This window comes from Amblyomma americanum, chromosome 11, assembly GCF_052857255.1.
Source record: "Amblyomma americanum isolate KBUSLIRL-KWMA chromosome 11, ASM5285725v1, whole genome shotgun sequence".
Classification (NCBI taxonomy): Eukaryota; Metazoa; Arthropoda; class Arachnida; order Ixodida; family Ixodidae; genus Amblyomma; species Amblyomma americanum.
In genome coordinates this window covers 122,040,352-122,057,460 of record NC_135507.1, presented here as the reverse complement: position 1 = coordinate 122,057,460, position 17,109 = coordinate 122,040,352, and the positions used below count along the sequence as shown (strand labels likewise).

General features: G+C 45.6%; 1 pseudogene; it reads right to left on the bottom strand.

The window, feature by feature from the left end:
- Nucleotides 1-941: 941 nt before the first annotated feature.
- LOC144109877 (uncharacterized) overlaps nt 942-17,109 on the bottom strand; it is a 48,877-nt pseudogene continuing 32,709 nt past the window's right edge.

The window sequence follows — 17,109 nt, the reverse complement described above, 5'->3', positions numbered from 1 at the left end:
CCATCTGGTTCAGCCCCGCTTCCGACGAGATGCCAAGATAGCGGTGAACGACACGTCAACCACCGGCACGGCTGCTGCTACCCGCCAAGCTTCCGCCTCGCGCGTGGCGAAGGACTCCGGCCCTAAGGGCCGCAACACCGTGACCAAATGGCGGCCCAAGCGTTTACCCAAGTTCCTCCAGGATGACTTTGAGATCGTCATGAAGCCCCCAAAATCATCGGCGATGCGGGGCACCTTTCAATATGGCGAGCTCAGCGCCGTATTCTGCGCTCTCCTCGGGGTGTCCATGGCAGCTGAGTTGAGCCCCCTTTTTCTGCAAGGAGCAAAATTTGGTCTCCGCTAGCACCCGGAATGTCCACATCGCACACCGTCTGCTCGGTGTCATTTCAATCACATCTTGCCAAACGTGATGTGCCTCTCTGCGGCCATCTCAAACAACATGAAGAAGGCGTCTGCTATGAGGTTATTACAGCAGCCATCCAAGCGATGTCTGAGTCACTTTAACATGGCGTGCAGTGGAGGAACGGCACTGTACCTGACATTCGCAAGTTCGGCAGCTACAACATAGCCCGGCTCACCATACCCGGCACGATGAAGCCTAGGTTAGTGCATTACAATTCCGAAATCGTCTCAGTGCAGCCATACTTGCCCACTATTCCGGCCTGCAGTTTATGGGGAAATGTCGGCGATAGGGCGGGCAATTGCCCCAAACCAACCAAAGATAGGTGTGGCCTGTATGGACAGCAGGAATCCATAGAAGAGGGGGTCCGAGCCCCCAAGAGTGTATAATAAAGTGTGCGGATTTTGGTGGTGGCCATGCCACGAATTCGCGAATCAGTACAGCAGAGTATCGTCGCAACAAGCTAGCTGCCTCAAAAGGTAGGAAATCCAGTGCGACGGGCAGGCAGCCATGTCACTCTGGCGGCGCCGGCGGTGATGATTCACCATATCTTGGTGACGTCACCGGCCCAAAGCGACAGGCGACTCCTTGCAGGAATGACATAAAGGGCAGAAAAGTGCCACCACAGCCCGCACACGGCGGCCAGGAAAAGCAAGTCCGCTCCCAAGACAAGAATGGCGCTGCCGATGCCTGTGCCAACGCCAACAAAAATGGCAAACAGATGGGCGGTTCGGGCGGCGCTGCCTCCTCCTACCACCCCGTCTCCCCTCCTCCTCGCTCGGCGGCTGACGCTGAGCTCCACGACCTTATAGGTTTTCTCGGGGCACTAAACGAGATGCTCCTCGCCAAAATTTTAGCCTTACGTTCTCACTGAATTTCTATGGCAGTCTTCACTCTTCGATGCGTTCGATGGAAACAATTTGAATGAAATGTTTCATACAAATAAGAGGAATTCATCATTTCCATAGCGGCGTGAGCTGCCGTGGTAGCTCAGTGGTCATGGTGCTTAGCTGCTGAGCCTAAATACGCGGGTCAGATACCGGCCGCGGCTGTCGCATTTCGATGGAGTCGAAATTTTACAGGCCTGTGTACTATGCGATGTCAGTGCACGTAAAGAACCCTAGGTAGTCCAAATTTCTTGAGCCCTTCACCACAGCGTCCCTCATCACCTGAGTTGCTTTGGGACGTTAAACCCCCTTAAACCCATAACAGTGTGGTACAATGTTCCAATTTTCAAATTATTGTGCGTGAATGTGTAGAAAGGGGCCCTATGCGCCTGCATTCCAAGGTCTATGTTAAGAGCTCAACGGCTGATTTTATCATCGTGATGGCATAGACGAGAGCACGAGCAGAAATACAACGATGGTAAGCCAAATGGGACAGGAAGCCAAACCATCGATGTCAACACTGACAAGTGAAACCCTCTTTAACACCTGGACAGGAATGGGAGCGGCATGAACTGAACACCCTTGTATCTGTCCGTTCAACATTCTCAGGCTACAGCAATAGGGCCAGGCTTTTTTTCTGTGCTTCGTCACATCTTGGAACGTACTATCCACTGAAAATAAATTATCGATTGGTGGTTCATTGCACGGAGCTTATCTCTGGAATACAATGGCGTAATTGTTATTTGTATACTAAGAGGAGGCTCCTTGCCCGTTATCAAGCCAAAAGCGATAACTCGTGGTCGAAAATTCTTTCATCTGTGTTGCTCTTCACTTCGTACTTTTCTCACTATTTTCCAGTCAAGCAGTTTTTCTTCCTGGGTGACCGGGAATGTCTTAAAATAAGCATAAACTCCGCCTCTTTTAAACAACTGCGTACTTTTCATCTTAAGATATTGTTTGAGGCATCGAATTGTTTAGCTCTGAATACTGGCTAGAGTCTAAAACAATTCCCCCCTAGTACCCCCCCCCCCCCCCCCCCGCGGAGTACCCCCAACGCCTCATTGCTGAAGTCATGGAGGCTATCCCCTCAATGATCACTCAACACGTCGCGACTATCCCCCCTTTCGCTCAGAGCCGGTCCCCTTAAGGACGTACCTGGTCGGCCATCCAAATTGTCCCGCCGAGTCATTGGCTTCGACGATGACGAAGAGAGCTGCCTTCTTAAGAAGCTGAGCCTCAGCCCCTGGTAACTAGCTCAGAGGCAGCCTCACTTTCACACCTAACCACTAAATCTGAGCGTGGCGAGACACCCTCGGTGTAAGTGTTGCCTTTTTTGCAAATCGGCCTTCTTCCTTACGATTACTGAATAGAATTGCCGGGGGCTGCGGTCCCATACCTAGCAGGTCAATCACCAGCTTTTCCTTTCAACCTCAGAGCATTTTCCAGCCATGATTGCCTTCCAAGAGCCAGAAAAAGTGCCATTTTAACAACTTATAAAACGTTCCAGCAGAACACGTCGTCTTGTTTGGGCGTCCATAGAATAATACAGCGAACCAGGTCGGCATAGACCTGCAACTTGATTCCTCGTATGTAGTTGCATAATTGCGACCCTCCTTCCACTCCGCGTGCTGGAATGCACACCGAAATTGCCGAATCTGTCATTCGCAGACCTCCTTAGCTGCACGCTGAAAGTGGCGGGTCGAAGCTCCCTCCTGATTGTGGGGGATTTCAACGCTCCCGGTCGGATGTGGGGTTACCGCCATGAAGAGAAGCGGGAACGCAAGTTGGCGGGCTTGCGTCAATGCTGAGTCTCACTCTCCACACTGACCCAGTCCACCCAGTTCGTATAGGCAACTCCGTGAAGACGGATACAGGTCCGGATTTGATCTTCCCCTGCAATATTCAGTATGCAGACTGGGCTAACACCGAGGAAGCCCTCGGCAGCGACCACTGCTCCTCAACACTAGGATTAGGACCGACCCTTTCGCACGACCCACAACACAAGACAGACTCCCACATTGAACCACGTTCATTCAAAATTCTAATACCGCAACACCCATACATGAGCAAGGCTACTAATCTTGGTCCGACCAATTGGTCTCTGGCCTTCACTCCTCCGAAACTCAAATTAAGCTTTCAAAGGCGGTCCCGGACGTTGACAACCACGTGCTCTCCCTCTGGGAGGCTCGGCATTGCCTTATCCGTCGGTGGCGCCTGCAAAAGCACAATCGGAAACTTTAAGCTCGATCCGCCGTGCTCACCCAGGGAGCTGCTCAGTATGCGGCCGAACTCGCAGACTTTTCTTTTTCTTCTTTGTTTATTTCGCTTTTTGCCATTACAAAAAGCGTGGGTGACGAAATAAAAGCGGTTCACAATAACCGCTTGACGGGCTTCGTCACCCGAAAAAGTCGACGATGACAGCAGCGGCAGTTCTTGCGGCATACAAATAACAATTCACATCTCAAACAAAACAGATTGTGCTATAATGCAGGTAGGGTGTTAGATATATTAAACAATGACAAGGAATGAAAAAACGGTCGACATATGTATTTCAGTACTAATGCAACCTAATCAATAAAAGTTTCATGAAGTGCACGAAAAGACATTGTGTTTATATTGTTATAAAGAGAAGAGTTCAAACATCTTGGTAGTATATATTTCAGCATAGCAAAACCATAGTTTGTTCTACATCTGGGTACCGAAAACATTTCAGCATTTCTAGTGGTATACGGCGTGTTGTGTGGTACCAGCGGCACAATACGGGACAAAAAGGGGTCATCTCTTGCAGTCTGTTTTTTATAAAAACAGGCAAACCTGTACTCAAACAACCTAGGAACTGGAATTATTTTGTATTTTATTCGAATGGGGCGAGTTGGGGCGTCATAGCAGGAATTTGTAATGACTCGTAGCATTTTCTTCTGTTGAAGAAAAAGCTTTTGCAAATTGGACACTGTAGTATTTCCCCATACCAAATAGCAGTACCCTAAGTATGAAAAAAAGAATGCATAGTAAAGGTCAAGTTTTGTCTTTGTAAGTAAGGTATATTTATGGCGAGAGACGATACCTATGAATTTAGAGAGCTTGATGCAGACCTTGTTTATGTGAGCATCCCATGACATTGACGGGGTAAAGTCTACGCCAAGTGATGTGAATGATGCAACACATTCAATTTGTGCGCCACTGAAAAAGATAGGCGGTGCATTCTCTACCAACTTGCCCTTAGCATGAAATATTATCGCCTTTGTTTCTTCCTTATTTACTGTCAAGGAGTTTGAGGATGACCATTCCTTCAGAGCAGTCAATACTAAGTTCGCTGAATTGGTTAATTGGTTAATGTCAGTGGAGGAACAGAACAAAGTGGTGTCATCAGCACAAATAGTAAATTTTATCTCGTTTGCTTATATTAGTGATGTCATTTATATATAAGTCAATAAGTATAGGACCCAAGAGACTACCCTGTGGCACTCCATTTGAAATTTGTCGGACATCAGAGCGGCAGTTATTGATGATATATTGTGAACGCGAGGACATATATGACTTGAAAAGGTTGAGGGCATGGCCACGTATACCATAATGTTCAAGTTTTGCAAATAGGGTGTTATGATTGAGGGTATCAAACGCCTTGCGGAAATCTACGAAGAATCCAAGAGTGAGCTTCTGGGATTCAATATTACCTAATATATATTCTTTTTGATCAAGTAATGCATGTTCTGTTGATTTGTTCTTGGTAAACTCGTATTGGCAGTCATTTATAATAGAGTGCTTTAGAAGAAAATTATCAGTTCGATGATGAATTACGCGTTCTAGCCCCTTGGAGAAGAAAGGTAAGACCGATATGGGCCTGTAATTAATTTATTTCTATCCCCTTTTTGAAGATTACTGCCACCCTAGCAAGTTTCATATCAGCAGGAAAGTGGTCTGTAGTGAGCGCCGTGTTATATATATGCGTTAAGCAGGGAACTATTGAAGGCAGGACATACTTTATTGGGCGACACTGGAGATCGCAAGAGTCTAAGCCTGTCGTGTCTCTCAAGGTTTTTAAAATAGAAATCCTGTCGTGTCTCTCAAGTTTTTTAAAATAGAGTACACTTCATTTTCATCTGTAGGTTCAAAGAAGAGGGATTGTGAAAGTTTATCACCCAGAAATTTTGAGAAGTCAGGGCTGTGATACCGACTGCCAGCGGTAGTTAAAAATTTATTAAAAGCACCGGCCAAGCAAGGCCCACTCAGGTTAGTTCCATCAACTACTAAACTTGTCATGTCATTTGGATGTGTAATTCTATTCAGAAGTAGATTAAGGCGCTTCCATTTTTCTTTAGGGCGATTGGAGAGTTCCTTACCAAAAAGGTTATTGTGGTAAGTGGTCCTAGCTGTTTTGAGTTCTTTGTTCAAAGAGTTCCGAAATGCTTTAAAACGGGGCAATAGTGAAGTATCCCTAGTCCTAATAAATTCAGCAAGCATCCTGTGCTTCTTTTTTACAAGTCTTATAAGTCTAGGGGAAATCCATGGTTTGCGAGCGTTTTTCGGCAGTTGTACTTCAACAGTAGGAAAACATTCGTGATAGATTGGTAAAAAGAGTCGCAAGAAAGCTGTGTAGGCAGCATCCGAGTCGGTGCTTAGGAAAGCAGGTTCCCAGTCTACTAGCTCTATGCGACTTCTAAATGTTTCAAGGTTTTTCTGGGAAATACACTGACGACGTGGATTTAAGGTTTGTGTTTGGAGGGGTTTAGTCTGAACGCGCAGAAAAATAGGCAGATGGTCACTGATGTCTACTGCAAAACGCCCTGCAGTGAGAGGCACATCATGATTTGTGATGAAAAAGTCGATAATGGTATATGAAGTGGAAATTATGCGTGTTGGGCTATTTATAACGTTCTGGAAGCTAGCGGCTTGAAGCAATGTTGTGAATTCTTGTTGTGCAGGATGTTAACACCCATGTCTATATTAAAATCACCTCCTATACAAGATAAGAAATTATCTGACAAAAAAGTGATTTCTTTTTCAAAAACACGAAGGAACTCATTCATATTGCCTTGTGGTGGGCGGTAAACGACGGTGAGTGATTGACGGCTACATTGGACTGTAAGCATTTCAATATTCTCGTCGCTCAGACTGTGTTCCGATAAGATACGGCACGAATAGCTTTCTTTTACTAGAAGGTCGACGCCCCCACCACGTTTTGAGCTTCGGTTAAGAAAGAATGTATTATAACCTGGAAATCGAATAACGTCACTATCGAAGCGATACCATGTTTCAGATAGCACGATTACGTCGAATGTACACTGAAGGCTTGACAAAAAACTGTTCAAATGATCCGTCTTATTTAAGGCACACTGCATGTTCAAGGCTTCCTCGGAGACAGACGGCAACCTGGAGGAGGCGGCGACCTTACTGGACAGTTATGCTCGCCTCTGGGGCCTCCAGTGCTCCCCCCAAAAGTTTGAATTTGTAAACATGCACCCCTCACCAAAGTGCGCAGCAAAAATTGCATTGTCTCTTGAGACAAAAATAGTATTTGAATAACACCATCTGCCGGGCTAGTTGGTTGAGACAAGTATAAACCCTGAACATATCGAAGTCAGGTAATTGAGGCTATATATACATCAACGTAGGCGGTGCATCAACGTAGACAGGGAAATCGTAGAAGCCTACCGAATGAGAAAGAAAGCAAGATTGTGCGTCAGCAAATCATCCCTGCTCCTGCATGACGGTGAGGTTGCATATATTGACCAAACATAGTGCACGTGCCTTGTGGTTTTGTTGTTTGGTTGTTGCCTGTTTTCTTATATTTGTCGGTTTCCTGTGATTAAACTTTAGCTGAGAGTCAGCGCTTGTCTCACCAACTCGCCCGCCTAGCTATCGTGTAGACGGTCAGATACTACAGTGGACAAACTCTGATTTGGGGGGACCAGGTGGGACTCATGGTCCGCCGCGTTGCTCCCAAGCGCTGGGGGTTACGATGCAAGGAAGGCCTGTGGCTGGCGCATGCATTTGTAACCAATCGAATTCTATATTTGACTCCGTACCTCCACCTGCGGACGCAAGACGAGGGTGCACTTGAAGTCATCCTCCGCAAAATTATTAAGCGGGCTCTGACCCTCCACGCGAACACCTCAAACCAGCACATCCTGGGGCTGACCGTGGTGAACACATTTCGTGAGCTTTGGGAAGCCCACTTGACCAACCAACATACACGCCTCTCGAATACATATTCAGGACGCCACCTTCTTGCTCCGCTACACATTCAACACATCACTCTCATGGAAGAGTGCTTATGTTTTTAGTCCCAGTGGAGATGCGGCCTCCACGTGCGCCCTCTTCCCGGCGCCTGGCGTGGACGGGAGCGCTGGCCCGTCACTATAAATGGAGACCCAGTGTATTCTACGGGGATGCCGCATACTACACCATGAGGGATAACGCATGGCCGCAGTCGCACACCGATCTGAAAAATTACAGCATTTCACTGCTTAAGAGTGCAAATGCAAAAGCCTTCCCCTGTCCTCTTTCTCCTTTCATTTTTTATTTTACGCGACGTTGTATAAAACTCGTTTGGTCCAAAAGCCGTCGGCATCGTAGTACTGGTTGTTGTCGGCCTCGAGCGTCGGAAATATTCCTTTCCTTACGGCACTGGTCGAGTGTCCACCGAGAGATTGTCTACGTCCTTAAAGCCCTAAACAGCATTGATATAATGACTGTGTTAACGAAAACTCTGAACTTCGGTGTCGAAGCATTAAGGCCGTGTTAGAGATGAGGGGTCCTTGAGTGAGCTGCCTCTTTCAGCGCCGCAGGTCCCTTCTACGAATGACGTTGTCGGACTTGGTTATAAAGGAAACTGTACAGGGATTTATTTTATATTATTTAAAAGATTTAGGAACCCATTGGAGGGTGATGGGGGAAGGTAGGAGGATATGAGAAGATCTGAGGATGATCGAGGATTCCTTCTCATGGCACTCAAGTCAAGTCAAGTTTATTTTTTTTTTGGTTGAAAAGAAAGGGGCCAGGACTAAAAGCTGTGAAAAACAGCTTGACAAGGCCCTGGCCCCCCACAATAATATGCAGAGCAACAGCTAGGAGAAAGATCAGTTTCCATCATTTTATCCATCGAAAAGTTTCATATTATTACTTTGGTCCGTATGAAAATAAGACACACAGTAAAGCATAAAAACAGAAAATTAAACACATCCTAAAAACACAGTCTTAAAATTAGAATACATCAAGATAACATTCTAAATACAAAGCAACACTAGGTTCACAACAGTTGTTCACGGCAAAAAAGACAAATTTGGCGATTAGACTCATATACTAGATCTAATCCAGTTGCATGCAACTTATTCAGTAGTTTTGGTACAGTGTAGCATAATGATTGAGTGTATGAATACGTGCGAGGCACTGAAACAATATATTTTTGTTTCTGACGGGTTTGTCGGTCTCGGATATTTTCTATTTATTCTGCAAGGTTTACGACAATACTTACATTAGATTTTTTAAAATATTTATAAGCTACAATTATCTTGTAATTAAAAAAGGAGAACACAGATAGGACATTATACTTCAAGAAAAGCTCTTTGGTTGGATGACGGTAAGACACACCCGCAACATACCGCTGGGCAGGAAGAGATGAGATGGCGACCCTGGATTGCAATATCAGCGCCCCCAAGGCAGAACCCAAAGCACCACCAACAAAGGAAATCGCAGGTGGGGCGTTCCAAACAGCAAAGCACTGCCCCACCCGCAAGCGCTCGGAATTCGCCAAAAAATCACCAGGCTTCTTCTATTGACAGCAATACACTTTTAAAAAATTGTGTTTAAATTTGGTTTAATTTTGTGCCGACGGAGCGCCAAACATCTTTTGAAACTGCCACAGCCGGATTTCTCGGAACAAAGTAAAAAAACACACTCACACAGGAGGAGATTCCTCTAAGTTCTCCCGCTTACATCAGTCTGCTCAAGCCATCAGCATTTCCATGCAGTTTCCCCTTCTTATAACGCACCGAGAAATTGTACTGTTGGAGAGCCAGACTCCATTTGAGCAAGCGACCATTCTTGGGGGACAGCTGTCGCAGCCACGTTAAAGGACGATGGTCAGTCTCAAATACATACTTTGCTCCGTACAGGCAACACGACAACTTCTGCGCTGCCCAAACTAAACACGCGCACTCTTTTTCGGAAGCGCTGTACACTTCATCTCTACTGGTCAGTTTGCGGCTGATCTAGAGAACTTCATGGTCGTAGCCAACTTGGCTTAAGACAGCACCCAGCCCTCTATTGCTGGCATCACACTGGACTATAAACTCTTTCCCATAGTCAGGGGTCCTGAGCAAGGGTCGGGACACGAGTGCTTCCTTCAAGCATTTGAAGGCGTTTTCTTTTTGGTTATCCCAACTTACGTTAGTAGGTGTTCCGTTTCACAAGGCGTCAGTTAAGGGACTAGCCCTCTGTGAGTAGCTAGGAATATATCGCTGGTAGTACCCAACTAATCCCAAAAAAGAGCGAATGTCCATTTTCGTCCGTGGTTGTGGAAATGCTGCGATCGGGGCAATCTTTAACTCGGATGGGCTCCTAGTTCTCTGGTCTACAACGTGGCCCAAGTACGTCACCTGAGCGCAACCAAATCTACACTTTTCTGCCTTCAGTGTCAGTCCAGCCTGTCGTAAACTGGAAAACACGGTCTTTAGGGGTTCTAGATGCTCTTTCTAGGTTTCCGAAAAATAGCCACATCGTCTAAATAAGGGAGTGCAAAGCACTGCATGTCCTTCAGTACGATGTCCATGAGTTTCGAGAAGCTGTAGGGGGCATTCTTTAACCCACAACTAAGCATTAAGGGTTCAAAGGTGCCCGCTGGGGAGATGAATGCGGCATACCTGCTCGCGCTTTCTGAGAGGGGAACCTGCCAATATCCCCGTACGAGATCGAGGGTGGAAATGAATTTCGCGCCGCTCACCTTTTCTATCCTTTCCTCTATGTTGGGAATCTGATATAGCTGATCCCTGGTAATTGCATTCAGCTTTATATAATCCACGCAAGGACGAGGATATTTCGCTGGGACCTCAACAAGAATTAGCGGTGAGGTATAGTCACTTTCCGCTGGCTGTACAACCCTTAACTCCAACATGCACTGAATTTCCGCGTGCATTATTTCTTTTTGCCGCGGTGATACCCTGTAGGGTTTCGACCGTACCGGCTCATCAGAGGTGAGCTCGATTTCATGTGTCAGGAGGTGTGTCTTTCCCGGGCGACTGCTATCTCATGTGCACAGTTGTTCATACTCAAAATATGAAAATCCGAGCAATCTGCAACTACGCCTTCAATGTCATACCTGATTATCCTGTTGCAGCAACTGCCTCAGATGACTGAATCTGTTTTGGAAGTGAATAACCCCTAACGCTACTTCAAATGTTATACAATGGAACTGCCATGGTCTTACTAATAAGCTATCTGAATTGAAGCCGCGTATTCAAGAAGGTGAACTCTCTGCCTGGGCTTTCCTTCTACAGTGACGGACATAATTTCATCTTTCCTCTCTCTGGTTATTGTGCATATCACTACCCATCAGTACCCGACCACCGCAGTGATCTTGCTCCTGGTAAAGCAGCTATATATATATTCATTGCCCGGCACCACAATCTTCCGTCGCCTTATCTTGTTGATTCAATACCCGTCAAGAAATAATTGCCATTCTCCATAAGCCGCAGTGCTGTCCAGTAAAATTGGTCTCATTTTATGGTCGGCCCCAAGCATCTGTACTCAACTTTGGATGGCTTACATATCTGCGCACCTCTTACTCGGGTGTATCCATACTAGTTGGGGATTTTAATGGACCACACACAGCCTGCGGATACACTGAAGACTCCAAATGTGGAGATCAAATTGAGGACTCATTTTTGGCCAGTCGTTTACACTTCTCAGCAATTCTTCTAAAAATACCCGCTCGCGTGCTCCTCCATCGACTCCGGACCTTACGTGTTGGATGGGTGCCGGCAATGTTCACTGGTCTTGGGAAGCAGACACCTGGAGCAGTGATCACTCCCCCATTCTAACCGAATTTGCCTCAAGTACCTTATGTAAAATTCGCCACAAGGTTCATGTCACTTCTTGGAACTCTCCGCATGGATGGTCGCCTCGCCACAATAACTCTTGCCTCATCCCTTCCTACATTTTAATTATTTATGTTTTTTGGTACTGCAATCACCACATGGTGATTTTAGCAGGGTGGTGCAAGCATGATTTAAAACAACGGCATGTACAGAAAAAAATTCACTGAGCACTGGTTATACATAGAAAGGCCAATAAAGACACAAGGCACAGCTGGGTTCTAAAAGAGCAAATAGATAAGTAGGTTACATTATCACACACACGATTACAGCGAAGAAGCCAACTAGCAAATAATACATGAAATACATTATTGTAAATTTGATAAAAGAACAGTTAATGTCGGTGCAGAGACGGCATTGTTTTTCAGCTGATTCCAATTAACTATTATGCAGGGGAAGAATAAAAACTTGAGAGAGTTGCTACGCGAGGAAAACGGGGTAATAGCTAGATGATGAAATTGGCGAGTCGCGTACCCGGAAGAGAAAGATATGATACTAGTTACGGGAGTTTTATAGTGGGAAATAATTAACTGGTACAAAAACTTGAGTCGTGAGTAACGATTTCTTTGCGCCATGGAAGAAAGATTCACCCTCTTTAAAAGATCTGTAACAGAAGTTCTGGTAAATGCGTCATTAATAAAACGCGCAGCTCTTCTCCGTACTTTTCTAGCTTAGCACAATTAGTTTGTGTAAAAGGGGCCAAAATCATGACAGCGTAGGGTAAAATATGTGCTACAACTGTTTTATAAGCAAAGGGACGTACAGGGGGAGTAGAAAACTTAAGCGCACGCCCGAAGAAAAAAATTTACTACATATTATCATTTGCGATTACGTGGTTAATATGGGTACTCCTGTTGAGATCCTTCGAGATCCGCAGCCCAAAGTGACTTACAGCTGCTTACTTCCGAGAGCAAGGTATTATTTATAGTGTAAGAAAAAAGCAAAGACTTCATCTTATGCGTTACTAGCATGGAAACAGTTTTTTTAACATTGAAGACATCTACCAGTTATGATGAATCCAGGCGCTCACATACAACGACCCGGAGGGGACACAGCGCTTACTCGCAACTACAAGAATTTTTATTCAGAAGCTTCTATATATACTACAAAAATCAAAACAAACCCAGAGTAATCACACGCCACATGCCGAGCGATGAGCAGGAAAAGATTGACACGCGGTTTTAAGTCGCTCTTTCAAAAAACTTCTCTCGCCACCAGGCAAGCCAACTGAAGGGTCACTAACACATGTATACCATGTTTCCGCGATATGATAGGCTTCAACTATCTCCCGCGTTACAAGGTCTCGGTGACGAAGAAGAACACACGTTTTGGAAAAAAGGGGAGAAGATTTCTTCTTGGTCTTGTTGCAGTCACGGCAATGAAGATCCGTATTGTTTGAAGTGTTGTCTACTTCCAAATCTCCAGCATGCTCCATCAGCCGCACACTCAAACAACAACCACTCTGGCCTATGTACACTTTTACGCACGACATGGGGATCTCGTACACTGTGCCCACTTTGGACGCGACGTACGTTTATACGTGTCTAACAGCACAGCCTCCAATTCTTTTCTTCGCGCCCAGCTCCACCTTAGCTTGAATCGCAGGACATAACATTGACATAGAAAAGGAACCAGCGAAAATAGACGCAAGACAAGAACAAAGGAAGCACACACCACAACGCTGGACTTAGAACTGATTTATTGCGATGAAGAATTGCTCATTTTAAAAGAATTTCCTGCCTGCGCACCCACCCTACAGACAATACACTTCGCGCACCACATGATGACATGCCTACTATAACGATAAAAAACTGCCTGCGCACCCACCCTACAGACAATACACTTCGCGCACCACATGATGTCATGCCTACTATAACGATAAAAACTTGTACTCCGACACACGTGTTGTAAGGGTTTTTAGATATGTTGACGATTTTTTAGTAATTTTGAACTTAACCGAAACTGACCAGTTTACCCTTGTGGCAGACCAGATTTTAAATATTTTTAGCACTTGTTCTAAGAACTTGGTTTTTACGCATGAGATTCCTTCTGACAAGACCATTAGGTTCCTGGACTTAGAATTGACTTTTTTACCCAATCAACACGTGTGCTGGAAATATGGGCCCAGGTCTAAGAAGGCACTGTTGCCGTATGGTTCGGCCCATTCTAAGTTAGTGAAGCGCAGCATTGCAAACTTATGTTTTTTTGAATGCCTTAAAGAAGAGTTGCCCTCATGTGATGCAGCAAAGTCTGGCGGAGCAGGTTGAACGGCTACAATGTTCTGGGTTTCCTCCCTCGGTTTTGCTGGCGGTGGCGGAATCCTTGGGGAAAAAACTGAAGTTATCTTCAAAGGATGCCAGGCCAGTAGAAGTGCCAACAAGAAAGTTGGAAGTCATGCCTTAATTCCACAAGACTTCACATGGTCTGAATAAAGTAGGTGAGAAGTTTGGTGTGACTATGGCATTTTCTGCTCCTTGCAAACTGTCCGGTTTGTGCGCCCAAACCTTTGCAGACATGCGCAGAACTGGTGTTTGCAACACGAAACACCAGACTATGTTCACCACATGCGCAGTGGGCGTGGTGTATTCAATCCCATTGTCATGCGGGAAAATCTACATAGGCAAAACTGGAGCATGCTTGAATGAGCGCCTGAGGCAACATCGCACAACTTTGGGCACAGGCACTGGCAGCAATCTAGCCTTACATGTAAAGGACTGCAAATGTTCTCTTAGTTTTCACATTGCCAGCATTATCGGGCGGGGGAAATCTAAACGTGAGCGTGAGCTATTGGAGGCATTCATGATCAGAAAGAATAAGCAGAAATGCGTCAGTGAGCCGTCTGTGATTATCACTGAAAAGGAGTACAAGTTTTTATCGTTATAGTAGGCATGACATCATGTGGTGCGCGAAGTGTATTGTCTGTAGGGTGGGTGCGCAGGCAGTTTTTTATCGTTATAGTAGGCATGTCATCATGTGGTGCGCGAAGTGTATTGTCTGTAGGGTGGGTGCGCAGGCAGGAAATTCTTTTAGAATGAGCAATTCTTCATCGCAATAAATCAGTTATAAGTCCAGCGTTGTGGTGTGTGCCTCCTTTGTTCTTGTCTTGCGTCTATTTTCGCTGGTTCCTTTTCTATGCAATATGAACCAACTAGCCCAGCAGTTTGCACTCCTGAATAACATTGACAGTTTTTTGGGAGCCGCAAACATGACACGAATGCCATACCTGCCAGCAACTTTCTTAATCCCGAGTGAAAATCGATGCGAATACGGTACTACCGCGGGTTTGCCGTCTTCTTTCTTTTGCCTTTTTTTCCCCGCCCTTTCCCCAGCGAATAATGTTTTCGCTGGCTCTGCCTATCACGTGATCTGGATATCCGCTGTTAATCAGTCTTTCCACCTTATAATCGACACTTTCCTTGATGCGATGGTGGCAAGACTTTGATGCAGCTGACTTTAAACACGAGACCGCGATTCCACCCTTGATGAGCTTCGAGTATGCTGACGCAAAATTGAACAGGCCTTTCGTGGAACGCGGACGGTAACTCCAACAAAGATGGTCTGGTTTCTTAATCATTCGAATGTCCAGAAACCGCAACTCTCCTTCATTTGGAACCCGTACTTGAACTTGAGGCCCATACTACTATCCTTAAACAATTTCACTATGTCTATTACCCTGCGTACGAAACTGTCACAGTTGTCGACGATAATTAAGCACTCATCAACGTAACGAAAGGCCTTCCGAAACAGGCCAGCTGAATTCAGATCTACGTGCTTGTCAACAAAGCCTAAGAACATCCTACTAAGAGCTATAGCTACCCAAGACCCAATGCACACTCCTGCGCGCTGCACGAAGAAATGGTCACCATAAACAATTACTGTAGACTTCCAATTGAACGACAGAATTTCTAGGAAGGATTTAAGGGGCACACCGCACCTTTCAATAAACCCCTTTCTTCATTGTCACGAGAGATGCATGAATGGACGCACCTCATTAACAAGTGTGGCATCGAATAGTACAGGTCCTCGACATCTATGCTGAAGAAATGGCACTGCCCAGGGTTTTCATTAATCAGGTACCTGACCACGCCTTCTGAGTTCTTGATACTGTTTTGGTCATCTATCTTAAGAGATCCTAAATTACTCTGTACATACTTCCAGACATTATCCTGCCACGAGTTCTCCGAAACGGAGCAACGGACGGGAATACCTTTGTGCGTCTTCACGCTGAAAAAAAACTTCCAGATGGGTTGCCGAGGTTGCCTTCACTGAAGACGCTTGACGTAGAAGGTTGTGCCTCTGAAGAAGTGTCACTGCCTGCTTCTTCACTGCGTTCGCTTTGAATTGCACTTGTTTAAAATTCTTATCAACTGCCCCACTTTCCTTTTCCTTGTTTGTGAGCGCCTGGATTAATCGTAATGAACGCATACCAACTGGCTCAGTTTTCTGCTCATTTACCACTTATGACACCAAGAAACAACTTTTTGAAGCGCACTGTTCAATAATAATTGGTCCGGCATGCTGTTGATTTCAGAGCAGAGAACTCATTCGTCGGCAAAAATTTTAATTTTAACTGGTATATCCTGCACAATATCATTAATATTATGAAGACGAAGAAGAGTGCAGTGGCGCGGGACGGAGTGCTCGCGCTAGGCCCTTGAGCCATTAAAATCATATCTTCATTCTGTCATCATGTCGTGCTTTCCTTGGCTTGCCACCACGTAACATTTGGTGTGAGGTGCTGGGTTCTCATCGTCATCCTAGTCTCCGGAGCATCGCCGCCTTCTGCTCGCCTTCGTCGTCGGCCGAGGGGACCTGGGCTCCGCCGCCCGGCTCAACCCCAGCTCGAACTGACCTGAACCGACCAGCCGCTTTCCTCCGCCCCGTCCCTAGCCCCGAACACAAAACACGACGACCAGGACCTGACGTACGATGACCCGACTACGACCCGAACCAAAACGGCACCCCCGCCCAGACTGTGCGGCGATCCCTCAACCCTTGACCTTCGGCAGTGGGTGACCGACCGCTGGACCTGAAGCTCCGGGGGCAACCGTCCACCAGATCATCTCCTTCATATTTGTGGCAAGCCTTTCATCTTCTTCTATCCTTCCTGATCATCCTCATCGTCACCTCACCATTCGTAATTCAAGCAATCGATCGGGACGATCGCTCTGAGGACCGGGGTCATGTTATGAAGACGAAGAAGAGTGCAGTGGCGCGAGACGGAGTGCTCGCGCTAGGCCCTTGAGCCATTAAAATCATATCTTCATTCTGTCATCATGTCGTGCTTTCCTTGGCTTGCCACTACGTAACAATATATAAAAAAACAAAAGCGGCCCTAACACACACCTTGTAGTACTCCCGAATCAACCATTACTGATGCGGAGAAAGTGTCACGAAAAGAAACAAATTGTTTTCTGCTTGTTAGGTACGCTAAAATCCATTCTGTTAAGTCATTATTACGAAAAAATTTATGTTATTAATAAAGTAGCTTTTTGTGAGACTTTATCAAATGCCTTCGAGAAATCCTTCAAGTACCTTTATTAATTGAAGTTGCAAAATCATGTACGTTTTCAATCAGCTGAGTAAACGTCGAAAATCCTTTTCTAAAACAGTGTTGATATTTGGTTAGAAAATTGCGTTTACCAAAAACTTCCAGCATTTCATTATGAACAATGTGTTCTAGTAATTTGCAAGTTGTTGACCGCGATATTGGGCGATAGTTTTATGAATA